A 23,957-nucleotide genomic window follows, 5' to 3' on the forward strand; every position below is an offset into this window, starting at 1 on the left:
ATAAAGAACTGCTTTCTGAGCTGTGTGAAGGTATCGGTTATTATATGTTTTTCATTAAAACCTAAGGCAAAAATATCAAAGAATGCCATCTCACATCAACCTGATGCACCAGTACTTTACATGCAAACATTTTCCTGAAAACACTGCTTGTTTCTGTCATATCATGGAGTCCACGAAACTGTCAGTGAACGTTGTGTCTGTGTTTACCCCCTTTCGAGGCAGCTTCAGGACTTTGTGCTCGGTGCTTTGTGCCTTTTTTTTCTTCAGACGGTATCAAAAGACATTACCTTAATATAATCTCCGTACGCCGACTTGTCTACTTCAGAAGGCCTGCTGTGCTATTTTTCATCCAATCTTTCACAAGCGCAGATGGGTGCCCCGAGTCGTAATTCACTTCAATCATGTATCCAAATACCTGATGGTGGCTTGCGTATAGAAACACGCCCTTTTCATGAATACCATTATCTATTTCTTCGCTCTTGGTGCATTTAATTAAGAGAAGAAGCCAAACTCCAAACGCCCTTTGTCATTATGTTGCCGACTCTATGGTTTAGCGTGTGACACCGATAACGAGGTCTAAATCATTTTTTCTAGGGCGACGTGGACAATGAATTCCATCAATCGCGCTGGACAAAAAAAAAACTGATTCATCTAATGAAACCACTCATTTTACTCCTCATCTATCTGCACCGGCTGTTCCTTTACCTACATCACCATGGATACCAGATTCACAGATTCACAGATTGCTGGGTTTGACCGCGGCTGCTGCCGTTTAGTTCAGCACATTGCGCACGACGTCACAGTCCATGCAGTTACTTTCGAGCCTGATAAAAGGACGAAATCTTCGCAAATGCTTATAACAGTCAGTCTAGAGCTTTTTAAGCTCGCGTGAGCGACGTCTTTCTCGAACACGCGGTAGGTCGCCCTGGCCAGTCTCCTAGGAACTTCGAAAAAAACTAAATCTCTTCTGAACCTATATCTCTTCAAAAATTCTGAAGGCGGGAACTACGCTTTTCCCAAATCCAGTGAAAGCTCATGCTGTTCTATCCCATATTTGCGGCTGCATATATCTGCCGCTTCAGCACTCTTGATGACGTTATGTTAACCTCCCAACCCACCCACTGCTTATAAGAGCCCGCACTAATAGATGTACTATCGGCGACAAGAGTTTTAGGGGAACGAGTTTTTGAAAAAACGTTCATTTTAGCTCCAGTTCGCTAACCAGTCGCTTGAAATTTCTAGCATAGGAATAAGCAATCAGGTCTTTAATACTTTCATACAATATCAGGTTACTGGGTAGCAAGGTGAAGCGACAATAAAGGATTTTCTACGAACTCGCCTCCCGCAAACATTCTGTACCCTATAGTACCCTCAGAATATACCCCTTGATAATGATAGAAAGCGCTAATAATTTAGGACAAGCGTAAATTGATCGCAGCGTGAGGTTCCCAAGAGAAGGTGATGATGATGAAACGTTTATATAAAGCCACAATGGCTTAAATTAAGAGAAGGCTGATCGGGTCCTCAGGCCGGGACACCGTTGGTAAAATCCGCTGCCCCTGCTCTGGCGACGAGGGCTCGTTGTTCTTCGAGGTCCGATCTGGACAGGGCCGCCTCCCAGCCCGGTCACGTTGGCTGATTTATTATGTCAATACTACTATTTTCCTCACAAGTTCATACAACATGGTATAAGTTTGCCTTCTGGCCACAAAATTTGCACTGTGCCGAAAAGGACTTGGACTCAATGGCGTGAAGCGTAGCTGGATTATTAAACGACATAGTTTGTAGCCTTCCAAGGTAACATTGTTCTAACTTACTGATCCTTAGCGGGCTTAGAGAGTGTCTGCTTTTCAAGGCGCGAATGATTTAATATTTCTCAATATATTATTAAAGGAGAAAGGGAGCCTGAATCTGTAAGGGAGGACGTAGAAGGATTAATGGGAAGAAAATATCGGGCCGAAGTGTGCGCGCGCTCGTTTCCTTCAACTGAAATACTGCGGTCAAGACAAGCACCTTATGGGTTGGATGATACGGAAGTATTTTTCGCAGAATGTGCATTATTATCACTCAGTTATGAGTGCTGTCTATACTGTCTGTCCTGCTGCAAAAGTGAAGAAGCAGATGGCACGAGCAAACCACTAATAGTTGTCCACCTAAAGCATACCATTGTTATCCAAAGGAACTGGCACAATGGCAATTCCATCAATTTCGATGAAATCCACGATTGCAGCAAATAAAATGAAAAGTCCTACGTGCTTGAGCATATTGAACCTCAAACTCCTCGGGCACCTAAAAACGAAAAGTATGAAAGGTTCATTGCCACAAATTCATTTCATCGCCCTTTGGATCCAGAAAACACCGCGCCTTTCCACTCTCCTCTGAACTGTGTGCGTGACATCGTAAATTACACTCCAAAGGAAAAAGACAGGCTGAGACACACAGACCGGCCATAGACCACCGGCCACAGATGATGCCCTAGGAGTAGTCAGTGGCTACTTCCACTCGAGGAATGATTACCTTTAGGCAGCACTAACCGCTAATCAGGCAAGGTTTGAAAAACTTGCCTACGCCGCTGGGTTCCTGTTAGCACCCACTTTTCGTCCTCACACTGGCCACCTTTGCCGCATATTACGATTGTAAAGGACAATGTGTGAAAAAAAGAAGTAAGCAACAGCGCTGCACTAACCCGGTGGATGAAATAGTCAGGTTAGATGCCTATTGTTGCATGCAAATTAAATTTTCATAGTTTCCTCACTTTTCATTCTGCTTGTAAGATCGCCTCATCATAAAAAAACGAACTAAAGTTAAGTTAAAAAATTTTCCTTTGGTCTTTCTTAGACAAGGTAAACAAGCAAGATATATAAAGCCTTACTTAGGAACAAGGCGTCAAACGGCCGTAGGCAAAAAGAAAAGGACGCGGTAGGTCTCAGTTATATTTAAAATTATCCACAACGTTTTCGGTCATAAACTTGGCGGTCAACTAACGTTGATTGCAACAGGGCTTCTAATAATGTTGAACAGGCTGACAACTCGCAATAATTTTTTATTCATTGGAATTTCACTATTGTTCTCATTTAAGCACCACTATATGGTTTTTAAGAGAAATATTGAACATTATATTAAGTGCTTCATCGTCTGCAAAAATTGATCACGCACTCACTTTATCTACAGTGCAGGCGACGGCAGAATTCCTTCGAGATTATTCGATATCATCTTGAACGTTAAAGCCTTTATCAAAAATTTAGTGTCGAGAGCGGTTGCATTCGTGGAAATCCTATCTCTTGAAAGGGACAAGATGAGAGATCTTTCTTCTGTCACCGAAAGCAGCGCACATGCCGAAAGGTGGCATGGCCTAATAGAAATCTCTCTCGAGCGCTGTGCGGAAAGCTCGAGATGCTTGAAGAAAAAAAAATAAAGAATGATTTGCGAATGCGAAATCAAACTAAGAGCGTTGGCTAAGTTGTCAGGCGTGCTTTCGACATATGCTTTATATTATTATTAATGATGATTATTAACGTGCACATTCGTTACATCAAAGCCTCAAATTCGTTATATTCGAGTTTTACTTCAAGAACCGAAATTGTAATAGCAACGTGTACATGACAAAACGACGATTCGGTTAGTACCACCCACATCCATCTTAGACCACTGGTACGCCCGCCACGGCGCTCCGAAGGTTGCCCACCAATACGGTTTCGAGGATCAGAGATCGTCGGCACGAATCCCTCACATAAACGAGGCTTCAACACGACTAACAACTTTTCGTTTTCCACCACTCCGAGCACTATGCGGTAAACGAGCGGGCCACAATTTTTTCACCAATCGCACTCCGAAGTGGCAGTATTTGCGGCACCCTCTCAGACGGTACATTTATGTAGCGGAACGTCAGCGCAGGGGGGTAAACCGGTGGCCGTGCCGGCGGCCCGACGACTGCGCGCGCGTGAGCGTGTGAGAGGGACTGACAATTTCTTGGCCTGTGATTTTCGGCTCCCACCTTGAAATCTCAGACGGACAAGAAATCTTCGAATGCGAGTAGCAACAGCTCACGCTCTTAAAAACCGCCTGTAGCCCACAAAGCGCGCATAATCTTATGCATGCTGAGTGATGTCCCCCCCCACTTCGCTCCACAGCGCCGGGTCGGAAAGAGGCGACTCAAAATTTGTGCAGCTTGTCTCTCGCCTGACCAATGGCGAGGTGCGCGCGGCGGTCGGGGAGGGGGGGGGGGGAGGGGGGGGGGCTCAGAGCGCGATAGTATTGTTTATGCTAGGAGTTTGTGTGCGTCGGATTGGTGCGAAGTGACTAATAGACGAAGCGAGCACTATGAATGAAAGGGGTTTAGTGCCGCCGGTCAGCGCATCACGTAATTCTACCTTCGAAGAAGTGTCCCTTCACGACTCCTCAGTCGAACCTTCTCCAGCCACAGACCACTGAACGGCACAGGCATGAGGCTGTGTTCTTAGCTGTGTGTGGCTTCGCGGGTCGATGAGTTCATAGGGTCTGGTAGCGTCATTTCGTCGTGCCTTCTGGTCGGGGCGGAGTATTGGGGCTGTTGAGCGGTGAGGTCAGTTCAGTGCTGGAGGGCTGGGCACAGCAGGTCACAGCCGCTAGCTGGGCACAGCCGGGCTGTGCCAATCAGGTATGTATACATGGCCGAAGACCACAGAAGAGACGCAAGACGCCGAATCTCTGAGACCAGGATGGCGAATAATGCACCTCGTATATCCACCAAATATTACGTTACGGCAAGCCGATCAATGGGATGAGATTACAGATGGTTACAGCAGGATTTTAATGGCGAACGGCCTGGCGCGTGCAGTCAAGCGAGCGCCACTGCGCACTTCGTTTTCTAGCCCGTCACAATATTGTTGAATCTGGTGATGGCCATCAAGCTTCGTAGCGCGCTCCGCTCTTTTGAATCAAAGGCAATCACGTTTTATAGGGATTTATTTTCCTTTCTTTGACCCCTCCCGGTACGAGTCTTTCCATATACTTAGGGGTGGCATTGCTGCTAAGAAGATTTAGGTTGTCGGGTGGTTCCTGTGGCACAAACAGGACGACTTGCACCGGGGCACTTCGCGCCCTGATGACCATTTCCGGGCTTCATGAGGACAACTGGGCTTGTCTGCGCAGTCTGTTCTTGACCTTCTTATTAACGACCGGTACGAACGGTAACGACTCGTCGTCGGTCGAGCACTCATCACTTGGCGCCGATTACACCACAGTGTCCTGGCTGCTTGAGTCACTCGGGTGTTAGAGGCGCTTTCTCTTGGCGGCCACTGCCGACCCTCTCGTTCCAAATCCGGCCCAGCGGCCTCTGCTTCCATCACCATGACAGAAAAGGTGTGGCACTTCCCTGGTTATGGAAGCAATGAACAAAATCCTGAAGAGTTGTGAAGGCAGCAATCTGATACAGACCAACTTCTCGGGCTAAAATCGCATGCCGCGATGTCTACTGTGACTTGAGGGCCTCTGCTGACTTTTTAATGCGTCAGCATTGTATGCATATATTTGAGGTTTCATGGCATCACGTGCTTGTAATCATGATAACATTTGAACGAACTGAGTTATAAAAAAGGAATGGTTGCATTGCGCAGCGCATGAAACATCTCGCAGGAGAATTTCTCACAGGCACACCCACTGTGATTCTCGTTAAAACGGTAACACATCTGTATTTTAATTTTTTAGCGGTAATTTCTATAGAAGGTAAGTGCCTAATCACAGCTACTTGTTTGTACCGTCGCACAGGAGCATGCCTGCTTGCCTAATAAAACACGACCCCGGTCCTCCCCGCCAAAAGCGAAGTTGCCCTATCAGATTATGTAGGAACGTCAATAGCGTTTCCACTGTCGGTTAAAAATAAACATGGCGTCCTAACATGGAAACACGGTGGGTGCCGGCCTGATGGTAGAGATGGCGACATCAAGTCTAGAAGCACTGACTTGATAGCAGCGCGTGCGCTCTCGATCAGTCCTGCTGTGCCTTCACCAGTTTTTTACAGTGTAATGGGAGTGCCTCTACTCTTCCCACTCGAGATCAGTAGAGCCCTTGAACCTTGGAACTTCAGTCCCCTACCCTTGATGCATCCTATGTACCCTCTCAACCTTCTTCCTCTCACTCCTAGCATCTGCGAAACACGCCTTTCTAATTTTTATGAATTTAACTATTTGGTAGCTAAACATAGCTACTTTTGAAAGTAAAAAGCTACCAAAATTTTCCTCGCAACGAGAAGATAATCTTGTTGCTTCTGCAAAATCTTGATCGTTTTCCTATCTTTAGCTGTTTACCTTTATTCTAGCGAATTTTCATTTCTGGTTATTTCTTTATGTTTATGTGAAATTTAGAAACCACAGAAACATACCGCCTCCTATTTGAAGCCGTCGGGCGCTGACCCACTTGAGTTGATCAGAGTCGAAAGGCACCGTCCTGTCTTTAAATGCAATAACGGTTCTTCAACGGCTTGGAAAGTACTACTAATCTTTGCTAATTTAACTTTTTGGTACCCAAATATAACCAATTTCATAGCAAGTAGCGAAAAATATATTTATTTACTCTAGTCCACTAGCTGGTTTTTTCTGCAAAATCTAGATGGACTTTTGCTTCTTTAACTGTTTAGCTTTATTCCATCGAGTTTTATTAGGTGGTTTCTTCTATGATTATTATGTCTAAAGTATAAGCCACGGAAAACAACATGTTTTGGGGCACTCAGGCGCTGTCGCCTTAGAGTCGGTCAACGCCGAAAGGCCCGTTCCTGTCACTACATGCAAAAACAGTTTTTGAGTGGCTTAAAATGTCATAGAAATAATATTTCGGCCGCTTAGGTTATGTAGGTTCGTCCCACAAAATTGCCGCGGCAGTTCGAGATCTGATATCAATTTAAAGCCACCGATGCACTTTCTTATGTCGCTTAAAGAAATGTAAAACATGAGATTATTCATTTAGAGAAGGTGCAATTCTTCGAACGTTTTTGCGAGCAAATGATCTCGTGCATAAGTGCTTCAGCTAAACAATATGATGGTCACATAAAGCATCCGAAACATGAAAGCGTAAATTTCCGGTGGTTGAATATATCAGAAAGCACTTCACGGTTTAGCATTTGCAGACTAAATATTAGGCATGTATTTTTTCATTGCTGTACACATAATTTTCCTATATCTGGTTCATATTGGGTTGTGATTTCTTAGCAAATATTTATATGCGTTGCAAGTTCTAAAGCTGCTAACAGAAAGTCAGTTTATTTTCAAAGTCCATAATGTTTTTCTGTGCGAAATTCATCGCATAGAAATTCAATTTTCAACTTCCAATTTTTCTTTTGGCCTGAACAAAAGAACTTAGGAAATAAGTTATCTGCTGGAATTCTAAATTATTTACGCAATGCACCGACCAGAAAGGAAAAAAGAATACATGGACGTAAATTAATAGCCTACTCACATGGCAATTTTAGAGCACAACAGAATAACGCAATGCAATTTATTTTTTAGCCTTAGTTCATTATTAAGAGGCAGGACGGGTCCTTGCGTCAGGTTCAGTTCATCGTGTCGAGTAGTCTGGGCGTTGGACGGGGCGGGGGAAGAACGGCGAGATCTGTACGTGTCTGAAAGCATGGGACACGTTCGGGCGATGCAGATCAAGAACACACGGCCGACGACCAAGGATCCCTTATGCGCCGAAGCTCCCGGACCAGGATGCGATGAACTCCGCACCTCACAACAAATGTTACGTGACGGCCAGCTGAAGAATGAGACGGGTTGACTGAGGGCAATGAAATGATTCAATGGCCACTGGCCTAGCGCGAGCGCTCCATCTCGCGCCACTGCCAACTTCATCGTCTTTGTCACAATATAGGCTATATAGGCTCCTATAGAAGGCCGCATCTTTTCGAAGGCAGCCTGTCAGGTTGTATAGGACATACGAAAAGCGACGAATAAAGCAGCGAAAGTACGAGCAAAAGCCGAAGAAACTCCGCAGCTCTTTGGTAGAATTTGGTGGCTTTCATGAAGGACTCGACAGCACCAGGCTTGGCTGGATTAGGTATGACGCTGTCTTGGTGAGCGACGTATCCAAGCACTTACGATTGACGCCCACCAAAGTAGCACTTTTTAGAGTTAACCTCGAGGACATGTTTGCGTACACAGCTAAACGCTCGTTCTGCCCACTGAACATCTTTCCAAAAATTACATTATCGTGTAGATAGAACATGTATTTTTCCCAATTCAAACCATGGAGAACAGTGTCCATTAATCTGTCGAAGCTGGCGGGCACATTACAAAGATCGAACGGCATCACAATAAGTTCATAAAGGCCATCAGGAGTAATAAGCACAGTTTTCTCTTTGTACGCTGAATGCAGAGGGATTTTCCAAAACGCCGATCTGCGGTCAACCCAAAAGAAGTAGAAGGCCGAAAAAAGGCAGCCGATAGCATCGTCGATTCGAAGAAGGAGATATACGTCTTTTTTTGTGATTGCATTAAGACGACGGTAATCCACGTAGAAAAGCCACGTCCGTCTTTCTTCCGAACAATAATTACTGGAGCAGCCCAAGGACTCGAGGTCTCTTGTGTAACAACTTTGGTTCACACCTTCTTTAATTGTTCATGGATCACCTTGCGTTCAGACGCTGACACTCCGCAAGGCTTTTGTCGAATCTGATGTGCGGCTCCGGTGTCAACCCTCAGAAAGTTTCCAGACGGGGGAACGGAAGGTCGGCCGCCAGGCTTTGAAACTTCGAACACAGGGGAGTGTCGCAGGAGGATGGCCAACAGAGCCCGGCGCTCATGCGTGGAAAGAGAGTTGTCGATCATGCGAAGTCGTGGAACTCTTGCGCTGTCCAGCCCAAGGCGTCGGTAACATAGGCAACGGATTGTGATGAGTCCTGGCTGCATGACGCAACTTCAGACTGAACGACATATTTTTCCAAGGATTCACTGTTACGAGTTCAGTGCGACCTTTGGGGACCAAAATCCATGTGGAATCAAGATATTCCTCTTCGTTCAGGTTAAATTGTTCGGTTCGCAGTTGCATCAAACATTCGGTGTGCTGTTATGTGGCTGAGAGGTTATGGCGATCGCCTTTTGATTCCGAGGAAACTGACTGCTATTCAGCCCGTCGCCTACGTGTTGTTTTGCGAGCTTAGAATAATTCTGATCGCAGATGGGTACATGGCAATCATTCATATTGTGTTTCACTAGCATACCAAGGGTAGGACACCTTTTGATGGACGCCGACTTAGCCTTTAGTTGACGCTCTTCGTCTTCACTGTCGTGGAGAATACGAATATATTTGTCTCAACCCATGCACTCAGTGCCGTTCAGTATTAACTACAGCGTACAATAAGCAGTGTACACTTACTTCACTACTCACTGCAAATACGATGTTAGTTATTTCGTTTTTGTTTTAGATATCCTCATTACAATACAGCATTACATTGCAAAAGGCGGTGGTCAGAAGAAAATGTAAATTACAAGCATTAATCCTTCCTGTTAATGCAATATAATAGCTAAAGTAACTGCAAGCTTTCTTACATTTCTAGTTGAACAGTGGTATGCAACAAAGAAAAAATGTCATTACAGACAACGTGTTAGCAAGAAATTTTCCTTGGTGTATTACCCCTACCACTATCCTCCTTTCTCACTATCGCTCTCCTCTTTCTTTCCCTCTTCCTCTCCTCTCCCGGTCCTTTTATTCCCGCTCGTCGCAGCTGAGGTGCTTCAGATTTTGTTGGCAGCAGCCGCGGCTAGCTACATCTTTTCCTTTCATTGTTATTATATTAATAAATAGCAGCTAACAAAAACAACAAATTTTCTTTAAAAGGCCAGAAAATTCAGAATTTTCTGAAAAAGTCTTGTAAATTTGCGTGCGGAGGAGCATTCTTATCTGATGCGTGACGTGGCGCGCAGTTCTCTTCCGCGTGCCTTTCATTTCATTAGTGTCATTGTATTTATGGAGTGCGGCTGTTCTCCTTCAGTGCATGTTTTTCCTCATCTATTATTAGTTGTGTCATTGTATTTTTGTTTTCAGTGGTACTTTCGGCCAAACGAGCAGAAGTTATTGTGTTCCCTTCCTGCAATAATGCTTTCGGGCACTGCAGGTCTCTAATAAGAAAATAAATAAGTTTCACTGACTTTTTCGATGAATTTACGATAGCGAAGTGGTTATAATGGCGAGGAATGAAATGAACGGGTCTATTGTGACATTATTCAAGGAAACGAATTAAGTTGTCACTGCTCGGGCCCAGATCGATGCGGCATATTGAATATTGCTATGGACTTGCATTCGTCCAACGGCAGTTTTAGTGACACAGCGGCAGTGGAAAAGTCACGGTGCCAATATCAATAACACATGCTTAGTGGTGCTAACTAATGCAATAATATATAGGAACCAATTAAGAGTAGACTTATGTGAGCACCAAGATTACGATGTGAAAAACTGGATTCTATAGCCACTTCACAGAGAGTAACCGATTCGAGTAATATAGGGATCTGGGAGAACGCAGAGCATTAAACTTCGAAATATTTAGTTCCATTAATCAAATGTTACGCCAATTCAAAATGACGTCATTGGCATTTTGGAGTATGATGTTCTAGATTTTAATTTCAAAAAATACTACACTAGCGTCCGCGAATAACTGAATGTTAGACTACACGCATTGGGTGAAGTCGTCAATGCAGGTTAAGAACAACAAGGAATCTAAAATAGAGCCTTGTGGCGCACCGCACTGGACGCCATCTAGCGCGGAGTTTAAACGTTTGGGTGAGACGAACTGTGATCGGTTACAAAGAAAGTGTTCTGGTTTGGTTTATGGGTCTTTAACGTGTCAATGCGACTCAAACAATGCGGGATGCCGCAGTGAAGGGCTCCTGAAATATCCTCCACCTGGGGTTCTTTAACGTGCACTGACATCAGCACTCTGTCCTATCTGCATCTTTTGCCTGTTTGTGTTCGCGTCTTCCGTGCCAGCATGCGAGCGCCATAACCACTGAGCTACCGCGCTGGTAGAAAAATGTTCTGGCGAAGCTGAAATCTTGTTATTCATAATCAATTTGCTTAGTCTACAAATAAGCAGCTTATGATAGGGTTTTTTGCAAGCTTTAGAAAAACCTTGGGAAACACGAACGGGTATGAGACGACAGTCAAGGATGGCATGCGAGTTAAAGGAGAATCACGCTGGCTGCGTTTAGCAAGAGAGCGTCTCGCGGAGGCCATGCTGCGCTCCCCTCCCCCTTCCTCAAAAAAGAAAGTTACTTAAAAAAATTGATGTTGTTTCTGTGAAGTGCGTGTTGAGTATTTTGGATGTGACACTTAATAATGGCATAAGGCGGTAATTGAACGACGAGTGGGTTTCCTGATTTGTAGACTGCAATAGCCTGAGCTGCAGTAGCAGTGCGTTAGTAACCGCGATTATTCCTGCGGATACCAGCGCAGCGCATTAGTAGAGTGTTCGCATCGATAGAAAGAAGTGACATCAGAAAGATGCGCATGTGGACAAGAGGGTCAGAAGACGTGTACCCGAGTCCACACTTTTAAAATCGAAACGCTGCACGCCCATGAAAGAGCACTGACCACCACTAGAGTGTGCGTGGAAGAGGTACTTGGCATATGTAATCCAAACTAACGCTTCTTCACGTGCCCTGGGAATACATCGCTACTGCTCTTTGCGTGGAATATGCGGAAGAACGCTCGCGACCCGAAAGCAGCCTTCTGGAGGAGGCTATTCTAGAATTCGATACGTCTGTCCTGCAATGCATTTCATGTTTGCGTTCACTCTCGGCGAAAAGACAGGTTACAATTTTGGATGTTATCTAAGGAAGCCTGCAGGTAGAAGAGGGCGTGTCCATATTTGTTATGTTCTGGTACAAAAGAGCTGAATGGAATAGAATCCGCTATTGAAAATACAGCGACGAGTTCAGTTGCAGCAGCCCTTCTTAACAGTGTTTCATGCCACCGAGGGATAGCGTAAGGAAACTGCAAAACAAAAGTAAATAAGGCAGACAATGCCGACAGCTATAATAGCGTTGCTAAAATACAGCAGAATACTTTTTAGGTTGAATGATAGAGCACACGAACAGCATATGCAAGAAAACCGAGTATATGCGCATCGAACAAAAATTGCTCTTAAAATTTTTGTGTTGGTTCTTTTGGAAATGAGGTTCTTTTAATATGTTTACGGGGAAGTTTTTGTTTGTAAGAACCGGCTTTCTTTCATTTATAACGGGTATTTTTAGCCCACATATTTTCTAAGTGAAAATAACTATTTATTGAATTCGAAGTTTTGAATGCAGCAAATAGTAAGTTATCTTTAAAAAATTGAATTTCTGCCTCTGATGATGATGCATATAATTGGTGCAAGAGATTTGGGGACTTAACCGTACAATAACACAAAGTGGATTTCGTCTACGCAAGGTGGGACCCGCCGCCGTGGCTCAGTGGTTAGGGCGCTCGACTACTGAGCCGGAGCTCCCGGGTTCGAACCCGACCGCGGCGGCTGCGTTTTTATGGAGGAAAAACGCTAAGGCGCCCGTGTGCTGTGCGATGTCAGTACACGTTAAAGATCCCCAGGTGGTCGATATTATTCCGGAGCCCTCCACTACGGCACCTATTTCTTCCTTTCTTCTTTCACTCCCTCCCTTATCCCTTCCCATACGGCGCGGTTCAGGTGTCCAACGATATATGAGACAGATACTGCGCCATTTCCTTTCCATCAAAACCTATTATTATTATTATTATTATTATTATTATTATTATTATTATTATTATTATTATTATTATTATTATTATTATTATTATTATTATTATTATTATTATTTTCTCTCCTTAATTGTACATCACGTGTACTTGTTTTCATTAATATTATTTCTTTAATACTGTGTACTCACGCCTGATTGTCTGTAACGCGTTCACTAATTACATTTCTTATTGTGTATGATTGTATTTCTAGCTTGTATTTCAGAGATCTCTTACTCGTTCATATTAGTATTGGCTTTATTCTTTTTTGTATTTTGATATATGCTGTACTTGGCTGTTATCGGTCGTTCTTGTGTTCATTCTCTTTGTTTATTGTTTTATTAGTTATTTATATGTCTGTTGCCTGTTCTAGCTGTTTTCATTTACCGCTGTTCTCGCTGTTTCCTTGTTCTCGCTTTTTTGTTTCATGCTTGCTGTCGCTCCTAGTTTATGTGTCTTTTTTTTCTATCGCCTTGACTGCTGCATTACCTCCCCTGAGTGTCTTCCTCTGTAGTGAAATAAATGTACATTTTGTGCGTGTGAATGGTGTACCAGCACCAAGACCTTTGGGTTGTTCCTGTGCACCGAAAAATAAAGATTGATTATTATTATTATTATTATTATTATTATTATTATTATTATTATTATTATTATTATTATTATTATTATTAATATTATTATTATTATTATTATTATTATTATTATTATTATTATTATTATTATTATTATTATTATTATTATTATTATTATTATTATTATTATTATTATTATTATTATTATTATTATTATTATTATTATTATTATTATTATTATTATTCTGTGAATGGTAGGCCGCTGCCCAGGGTTGATGAAATTAATGACCTCGGCGTACTTTTCGACCGTAGCCTCAGCTTCTCCTCTCATACAAAACGCATTGCTCTACGGGCTATGCGTACACTCGGCTTCATCTGCAGGCTTTCGAGAGAGTTTCGATCCCCACTTCCTTTCTTAAAGCTCTACCTCTCCATATGCTTGCCGCTTTTGGAATATGCGTCTGTTGTTTGGAACGGCACTTGCCAGTCGAACTGTGAAAAAATCGATAGAGTTCAGCTAAAGTTTTTACGCATATTTCAACATCGGTTTTCTTGCAAAACTTCCAGCTCTCGTCCCAGACGGAGTAACTCACTGCAGCTTCCTTCTCTTAGCTGCCGTCGCGTGAGGGCAGATATAATTTTCTTGTATAAACTTCTTCATGGTCACATTCTATGCCCTCAGCTCCTAGCGCGTATCCTTTTGCGTGTACCGCGAAATAGCATAAGGGAATTCAGACCATTCCAAGTTTCTGCGCTCCTGCACTCCCTCTCCCCTCTGGACAGAATGCAAAAGTTGTTTAATTCTCTTTGTCCTCACCTAGATATATTCGAAAATTCTCTCCCTTCCTTTATTTTGGATGTCCGTGACGTTCCACTTTGAGCACTCTTTTTCTCATACATAACTTCCCCTTTCATGCATTTTGTCTTTACTACACTTGTGCGTTTGCACCGGTATTATATTGTTTTTTCTCTCCTTAATTGTTCATCACGTGTACTTGTTGTCATTAATAATATTTCTTTAATACTGTATACTCACGCCTGATTGTAACGCGTTCACTAATTACGTCTCTTTTTGTGTATGATTGTATTTCTAGTTTGTATTTCAGAGGTTTCATATTCGTTCATATTAGTATTGGCTTTATTCTTGTTTGTATTTTGCTATATGCTGTACTTGGCTGTTATCGGTCGTTCATTCTCTTTGTTTATTGTTTCATTAGTTATTTATATGTCTGTTGCCTGTTCTAGCTGTTTTCATTTACCGCTGTTTTCGCTTTTTTGCTTCATGCTTGCTGTCACGCCTTGTTTATATGTCTTTTTTTTTTCTATCGCCTTGACTGCTGCATTACCTCCCCTGAGTGTCTTCCTTTGTAGTGAAATAAATTTACATTTTGTGCGTGTGAATGGTGTACCAGCACCAAGACCTTTGGGTTGTTCCTGGGCACCGAAAAATAAAGATTGATTGATTGATTATTATTATTATTATTATTATTATTATTATTATTATTATTATTATTATTATTATTATTATTATTATTATTATTATTATTATTATTATTATTATTATTATTATTATTATTATTATTATTATTATTATTATTATTATTATTATTATTACGCAAGGTGGAGTCAAAGACCTATGTGACAAGCATTTCACATCCTGCAAGCCGAGACACGATTCTGTGGAAGGGGTATATCAATGATCATCCGGCACCTAGCCGGCAGCGCCCCGATTCGAACCTCGAACCTCGCCTATACCACACTGAGCACATTCTACCCTTGTCACACTATCTGTCAACCTTGCGATCTACGCGCAGTAAAAAACCTGTCTGCTGCCATGTCAAGGATCTAGGACTAGTTCTTTTCCTACCTTTGCGGTACTATGGCGATTCCTTATAAACACTACATTTGTAGAAGCCGCATTTTTTCTTCACCGCCTATAGCACTTAACACCTTTCACCTGCATTTCACAAAAATTAGCTCTTCTTCACACTTGGCCATTGAGCAATCATCAAGCTAGTAACGTCGCATTGCTCACGAATCAAATAAATAAAATAGTATAAGAAGCGTTTTTTATATGTGCCCTCTTGGCAGCTGGATTGAGCTCTTGAACGCAGAGACATCTACGGCCTCGGCATCCGTCTTGAAACCCAAGCTCTCACTCATTATTGTTAATCAGTTATTACTCCGAAGCTATGCTCTTTCGCAACATTCCGATTGTGAGAGGCAGTCTTCTCGTCTTCAGATTACCTTGACTCATGGGTACTCATCTCTAAATGGTGACACTAATGAATCTATTTATGGTCCCACGCCGCAACAGCTGCCAAAAGCCTGCGGCCGCACGGAAGGCTTTAGTAATGTCCAGTCGTGTGCAACGTTTGTTAAACAATAGGTTTTTTTATGAACTATAAAATGTCCAAACTTCCCTATATGCTTTTTCCTAGGCGATACCTCTTGTTTATTTGAATTAGAGAACATCATAGCTTTACGTCCAAAATTTTGTAGGAGAACGCTGTGCGAAAGTGACTATAATGTCGCAGACGAAAGCTTGAGTTCACTAAAATATTTTGTTTGCGAAGTTTACGAATCTTGCTTCGACTCAAATAAGAAGGTATTAGCCATCCTATCAAGTACTAATATTACTGAACACCTTCATATGTCTTGTGGTGCACCAATTCTATTAAAGCGTTTTGAGAGTACTGATCGAAAAGAGAATGCGCTTCGCCTTCTTGAAGTGCGCGTCCAGAAGCCGAATGAGAGCGCAGCTATGTTTGCGGAAGACATGGCTCGCCTTTTTTGCCGTGCCGACCTTGATATGAGTGAGCAAAGGAAGTTGCAGCATCTCATGCTTGGTGTTAAAAAGCAGTTGTTTGCCGGCTTGGTGCGCAACCCACCTCAAACCATGAGTGAGTTCGTCAAGGACGCTACAGCTATAGAGCGAGCTCTCCAAGAACGGTGCCGTCAGTACGACCGACCCTTCAACGGTGTTCCGACGACTGCGGCGGCGCTCATTGCAACCGACGGGATCACTATTCGAGAAATCATTCGACAAATCGACCTCGGGGAGCTGCAACGAATTACTGAGACGAGCGTTCAGTCACCAGAGGCCGTTGCAGCGTCTGTGAGGAAAGAACTCCGGTACGCCCTGTCACCGTCTACACCATAAAGCGAGTCTGGACCAGTTGACAATGCGGCAGCCATTTCCGAACCATACCACGCGACACAACCGGGCAGCAACACGGCCGTCATTCCTGCACCTTACTACGAGCCGTAATCAGTGAGCTATGCGGCAGTCCTTCGTCACCCGCCGTCAAGCCACGCCCGACCGAGCGCACCGAGCCGTCAGCAGACGTGATTCTTCTTGAGGCCTCAGTCGGCACCTTCCGGGCGCTCTCAACTGCACCGAACTGACATGTGGCGCTCTTATGACAGCCGACCACTCTGCTTCTACCGCGGACAATCTGGTCATGTGTATCGGTACTGTCGCTACCGCCAAGAGGGGCAGGCGTTTCAGCCAGCTTCTGCTCGAAGCCATTTCGATGCTGGCCCTGCCCAAATCGAGGACCCTCCGCTCAGCAGGGAAGCCGGCTCACCGGGCTTCCGCTGCCACTCCCCATCTCCACAGCGTTTTATTCGCCGACGCGTCGTAGCGATGCTGACGTTAGCGGACGGCGGACACCGTGCCCTAGCCGGGAAATTAACAGACGACACCTCGCGAGGGGAGGCTGCAACCAGTCGAAAGTTTTCAAAGCCCTCACTACCGCCGCAACTGCCGACCCGTGATACTGACGCCGCTGTTCACATTGACATTGCCGCACTACGACCAAAAATACCACCGACATTACAGCCGGAAATGCCGTACCAGATGAGCAGCCCCGACGACGAAACTGACAGCGCCCACCTTACTGCACTTCCGCCACAAATGACGAAAGAGGCAAGCCACCCAGAAGACGTTGTTAGCGGTGACCTCGCCGTTTGCATTGACGGGCTGGTGGGGCACACTTTGGTAAACACCGGGGCGGATTTTTCAATCATTAACCAAAAACTGGCTGACACGCAGCGCAGAGTAAAAACCGAATGGACCTGGCCAGTAATAAGAAGCGCTGCAGATCAGCTACTGCGACCGACTGGGAAGTGCACTGCCCAGATAGGAATAGGAAACTCAGTGTTTGCTGGCAGCTTCGTTATTCTCTCTGACTGTTGCAGAGACCTGACCTTGGGCATGGAGTTTCTGTGCCTTCATGGGGCTGCAACCAACTTTCGGGACAACTTCGTTGCATTTACCAAAAATCATGGAGACCTTAGTTATGCGAAAGTACTACTAATGCCCTTCCGGGTCGCCAATGAGAAGGTGACATTACCTCCGCGATCATGCTCTCTTGGAGAAGTGAAGTGCGACTTGGTGCATAGCGGCGATGGCGTCGCCGAACGGACAATAACCCTGATACTTAGACGAGGCGTGTCTAAAGCTCGACGGCTTGTCAAATTTGCCAATGGGCCCACCGAAGTGGTGCTGACAAACTTGAGCGACGGGCGTCAGCAAGTTTCTAAGCACAACAGTGGCTATTTTCGACAGCCTCCCAAGTGCGCAGGACTGTTTTGTACTGCAACAGGAAAGATCAGTCAGGAAGGCGCCCGCACTCACTTCGATGTCAGCCCAAATTTCTCGTCTTCAGAACCGGAACACTTTTTGAATCTCATAGATCACTTTCGAGACTGTTTTGCTTGAGAATCGCGGATCAGCCAAACGCCTTTGGCCAAACATTGAATTATCACGGATGACGTGATTCGCGCGATTCGACAAAATCCTTACCGTGTGGCTCCGAAAGAGCACGAAGCCATTCAGCGTCCGGTGACCGAAATGCTTGGAGATGACGTCATACAGCCGTTACAGAGTCCCTGGGCTTCCCCCGTGGTACTTGTTAAAAAAACGGCAGCTTACGATTTTGCATTGACTACCGCAAGCTCAACCAAGTTACCAAAAAAGACGTGTACCCTCTCCCTCGCATCGATGATTCCCTTCATCGGCTACGAAATGCACGTTACTTCTGATCAATGTATTTGAAAAGTGGATGTTGGAAAATTGAAGTACATAAGAGGCATAGGCAGAAGAAAGCATTCGTCACTTCCGACGGACTGTATGAGTTTAAGGTTCTTCCATTCAGTTTATGCTCAACACCAGCAACATTTCAGAGGCTGATGGACACTGTGCTCTCGAGACTCAATTGTTAAATATGCCTGGTGTCTCTTGACGACGTGATTGCGTTTTCGGCCGCCTTCGAGGAGCGTAAGCGCTGTTAGCTAGCTGTTTCAGGCCATACGACCTGCGGGCCACACATAAAAACCCAAGAAGTGCCACTTCGGTGACGAGGAGCTGCAATTCTTAGGACACATCTTTAGCCAAGAAGGTGTCCGGCCGGAACCCGAAAAGCTCTCCGCAGTCACCAAGTTCTCAACACCTACGGATAAAAAGACGTTGCGGCGCATCCTGGGGCTTTGCGCCTATTACCGTCGACTTATTGCTGGCTTATCACGAATTGCCTGGCCATTAACCGCACTGACACGCGACAACCCTGTCTTACATTGGGGTGAAGAGGAGCACCAAGCTTTTAATAAGCTCCGGAGAAGTCTACAGACGCCACCTGTCCTGGCGCACTTTGATGACGACGCCGCTGCCCTGCTCGGTACTAACGCGAACAATGTTGGTTTAGGTGCTGTATTGGCGCAGTGCCAGGATGGTGTGCACAAATTGATTGCTTATACCAGCAGGGCTTTGTCCAAAGAAGAAGCAAACTACTCAGCAACAGAAAAAGAAAACGCTTTGAACTGGTATGGACGATTATTAAGTTCCGCCTTTACCTGTACGGCCCCCCTTTTGAAGTTGTTAGCGACCATCACTCTCTCTGTTGGCTGGCGAACATAAAGAACCCTTCCGGGAGACTCGTGCGTTGGAGGCTACGGTTGCAACAGTTCGACATGACGGTTATTTACAAATCCGGGGAGAAGCTCACGGATGCTGACTGCTTTTCGCGAGCACCGGTCAACCTTCCACCATGACCGATGAAGACACTGCCTCTATAGGAGTCATAGATGAAGCAACTTTTTCTCAACTGCAGAGAGAGGACCAGGAATTGCTCCCTCTCATCGATTTCTTGGGGAAGAGAACTACAGCTGTGCCTAAAGGTTTCGCACGCAGCCTTTCTTCATTCTTTATTCGCAACGGCGTTATTGACAAGAACTTCTGTCCTGTGGGAACAGTTATCTACTCGTCGTCCCAACAGCTCTCCGTACGAAAGTCTTGCAAGCGTGCCACGACTAGCCAACCGCCGGCCACCTAGGCTACACCTGCACGTTGGCTAGAGTACGGCGTGGATACTACTGGCGGAAACTGCCGTCGACCGTGAAGCACTATGTACCGATGTGCGGAGACTGCCGACGCCCGTAAATCACATCCTGAAAAACCAGCCTGCCTACTCCACCCTCTTCAAGTGCCAAAGACACCTTTCAAGCAAATTGGCATGGACCTCCTGGGGCATTTTCGACGTCCACGGCCGCAAGAAAATGGATAATTGTTGCCACCAATTATCTAACTCGCTACGCAGAGACAAAGGCTCCGCCCAGGGGTACCGCCGCTGGGAACATTGTTCTCAGACCAGGCGCTTCGGCGCTCATTATACCTGAACCAGGAACTGCATTTGCGCCCGAGAATCGTTTGGAAACCGTTCTCCGTCTCAGCGGTACCAGTCGTCGTAAAACAACGGGCCATCACCCTCAAACCAATGTATTCACGGAAAGCCTCAATAAGACCATCGCTGACATGTTTTGCATGTACGTCGACGTGGACCACAAAATTAGGACGAAATTCTTCTCTAAGTCACATTCGCTTACAATACGGCACGACAAGACGCCACTCGCATGACGCCTTTCAGCCTGCTTAATGGGCGACCAGTGACAACTAAGTTGGATGTTATGTTGCTCCCGAATGCCGATGGCGACGATGTCGATCAGGACGCCGAGGATTTCACACAGCGCGCAGAGAAAGGTCGCCAACTAGCGCGTGTGCGCATCCGAACTCAGCAGGAGTATCATGCACGACGCTACAATCTTCGCCACAGACATGTAACGTATGAACCTGGCTACAAATTGTGCGTCTGGACGCCTATTCGCCGCCGTGGACTCTCCGAAAAAACTATTACGGCGATACTTCGGGCCCTATGTTGTGCTGAGACGTTTAAGCGACGTAACGTATGAGGTGGTGCAAACGGATTATCGAGATCCAAGCGACGTCAGCAACACGTTGACGTCGTCCATGTTGTACGTATGAAGCAGTACTACTCGGACTGATCTCGACCTCCTACTTCCTTTTGTTATCATCGGGACGATACTCCCCGAGGAGGGGGGCAAAATCCGCATAGAAGAAGACGCCGAAAATGACGAATGGGTCCACGAGCGCGAGGCTGGAAGAGAAAGAATCTGAAACGAGCAGGACTCTTTCTGGTTCACCAGTGAACCGTTTTTAACTCTAAGCACTCCTCGGGGTTCTACCGACTCGTGGCAATATTCTTAGCTTAATTCATTACCGGTGAGAATATGAGCATTGCCCTTTGCTCAACGGTCTCTCTGTTTTCTGAGTGCAATTATGAATTGTACAATTGTAATTAAAACTTTAATGGACGCACATTTTATGGCGCTGCCTTTAACGTCCCGAAACGACACATGAGCTGTTTCGGATGCTGTTGTGGAAGACTCCGGAAATAATTAGACCTCCTTGCGTTCTCTTAACATGCACCGACATCGCGAAGTACACGCACATTTTTGTATTGCGCCTCATTTGAAATACCTCCGCCGCCGCCCAGAACAAACCCCCTATATTCAGATCAGCAACTGAACTCTATTGTGACCATGCCACCGCAGATAGTAGATTAACAATATATATGCTGAAAACATACTTTTAAAATATATCACTGACCAACAACAGAGAGGTGCTATCTAAGAATGCGGCTGCTTTACTGTAGCATAAAGAAAAAGTAATATTTTCTGTTCAGACAACAATATTTCATACTTTTGTCAATGATCAGTAGCACGAAGAAGGAAAATAAATATCAATGTACGCTATGGCATTTTGTCAAATTTCTGGGAACAGGGTGGAAGGAAATATAGCATAGGAGCCCGAAGTACTTGTGGGCAATTAATAGAATTTCCGCAACTGTCTGCAGATAACAGAACAATAGAAAGCTGCGGCATTTAAGACTCGTGCGACATACGTACTTCATTTTCTTGTTCCGTTGCTGATGCATAGTGAAGTAGCAAGCTTAGCCGGTCAGTAGTGGCAGAAGAAAGAACGTTTATTGCTGGGTGTTGCTGGTTTTATAAAGACTGCAAAGGTCACATGACTAGCCATGATAAGCGGCACGTGTGAAACAGTCTTTGCTTCTGCTATACATCAGCCTGCGCTCTTGATAACATATCACGCGTACTTGATAATACTACACATATTAAATGAAACACAACGGCGCAAGAAAACAAGGATGAGAACACAGAGCTTTAATGATATGGCGAGACAGCACATAACGCATGTGAAGAATGGTTATACGGTATCCGCATAGTGACACACTGCAAAAGTTGTCCTTTGTGTCCTGCTTGTGGAAAAATAAGATTCATTGTTCGGCCGATTAATAGGCCAGAAAGAGAAGCAATGGAGGTTTACTTGATTAAGCAACAAGGCTCTATGTCCGTGAGATGAACATACTGCCTTTTTCAACGGTTCTATGCCCGTGATTTAGTAAGTTTGGTCATTCTCCACGCTTGCTGTGTTTGTTGTTTTTATGCTTATTCTTATGTGGCCATGAGACGTCATTTGGATATAATAAATCGCTTGGTATTTGGCGACCGTCCTTGTCTATTATGTGTTCATGCCCTTGTTTTGTTGAGCCGTTGAATTCCATTTCATATCTGTCTTCGCCAACTAGTTCAAATCAAATCAAGTATTGTTGAAGATGAGCGCAGCGTATTCAAGCTAACTACCGAACAAGGATGTGTACAGCAGTTGATTCAGTAACTATAATCAACCAGAATATAGTTACTGCGGCGATATTTTAGCACACGCGCTTAGCTCCTCTTAGAGTTTTGCTGATCTTGGGAACCAAGTCGTGGTAGAAGAGATGTGTACGAAAAGGTTATGAAAAGATATAACACTTTGAAGGATCGAGTTCCAGAGCAATAAAGAGTTTAGACAACAGATGCGTTAGACTTAAGCATAATTTGCACTGCAAAGCTTTCAGTTCAATCAATACAAGATTGCACCAAACAGAAATAGAAAATGTTTCAATAATTACATTTAGAATCAAGAATTGTTCTAAAATACTATTGATGAGAAAATAAATGTAAATTTCATAAAATGCTGTCTGGTAAGTTCTATCGTGAATAAAAAAGACTCTAGCATGGAGCAGCCTGGTAGTCATAATTCACTAACGTGTGCGCGAACATCTTGTTACGCACTTTTCTTAATTATTTATTATTATTATTTATTATTACCGCAAAGGCCCAGTTGAAGGAATATTACATGAGGAATGGTGTAACAAGGCACAACCTTGTTTCAATTGATCACTTGAGTACTGATGGATAAGCATGAAGCGCGACGTAACCGGGCAAGTGCTTTCAGTCCTTCGTGGAGCATACAAAAAATGAGGACAGATGAGCAGATGTGCCCGCAGGCGGAGGATGTGCGGTAGGCGAGGGTAACAACAGACTTGTGCGAAAGATGATAACAGATTACTTGTGATATAGATAATCTTGCGATGTGACGTCGGATAGTTAACTTGTGAGGTGAGCATTGCGTTTTCGTTTCGTGACACTCTCGAGATAAGAATAAGCAGAGAATAGGAACATTGAGGCGCGGTTTTGAATTGCTTCTAGCGTATTAGAAAGATTATTTTGATTAGGGTCCCAGATAGCGCCTGCATACTCAAGTTTAGGCTGTACAAACGTTGGATAGATTAGTGATTTCAACGATGGTGGTGCTAGACGTAACGTTTGCCGAAAATACCCCAGGAGGCGATCTGCATCCCTTAGGATTTGTGTGACATGGTTTGGCCACCTAAGACCATGCGTTAAATAAAGGCCTAAGTATTTGTAAGTTGTTACAGCGGAGACATCGAAGTTAGCAATAAAACAATTTGAAGGTGGGTCAGATTGACGCCTGTGAAGGAAAGGAGAGAAGTTTTTTTGAAGTTAAGAGACATTTGCCATTTATCACACCAATATAATATGCAATCTGTATCGAACTGAAGGAGCTGGGGATCATTGTTAGCGAGTATAAGACGGTAAGCAACTCAATCATCAGCGAACAAGCGTATGTTAGACCATATGTCAGTTGGTAGGTCATTTATATAAATAAGATAAAGAAGGGCCCCGAGGACCGTGCCTTGGTGTACCCCAGAAATAAAAGAGGAGCGGGGCGATGAACATTTATTAGCACAAAAAAACTGTTGCCGGTCAGGTGGAACGTCAGGAACCCAGGCAAGAACAATGGAATTGAGAGTAAGATGTGAGAGTTTCAAAAAAAAGACGTTTGTATGAGACTTTGTCAAAGGTTTTTCCGAAGTCTAAAAAGATGGTGTCCACTAGAATGTTGAGATGAAATTTAGCGCTTTGGTCATTAATAAATAGAGC

The sequence above is a fragment of the Amblyomma americanum genome, chromosome 8 (genome assembly GCF_052857255.1).
Source record: "Amblyomma americanum isolate KBUSLIRL-KWMA chromosome 8, ASM5285725v1, whole genome shotgun sequence".
NCBI lineage: Eukaryota > Metazoa > Arthropoda > Arachnida > Ixodida > Ixodidae > Amblyomma > Amblyomma americanum.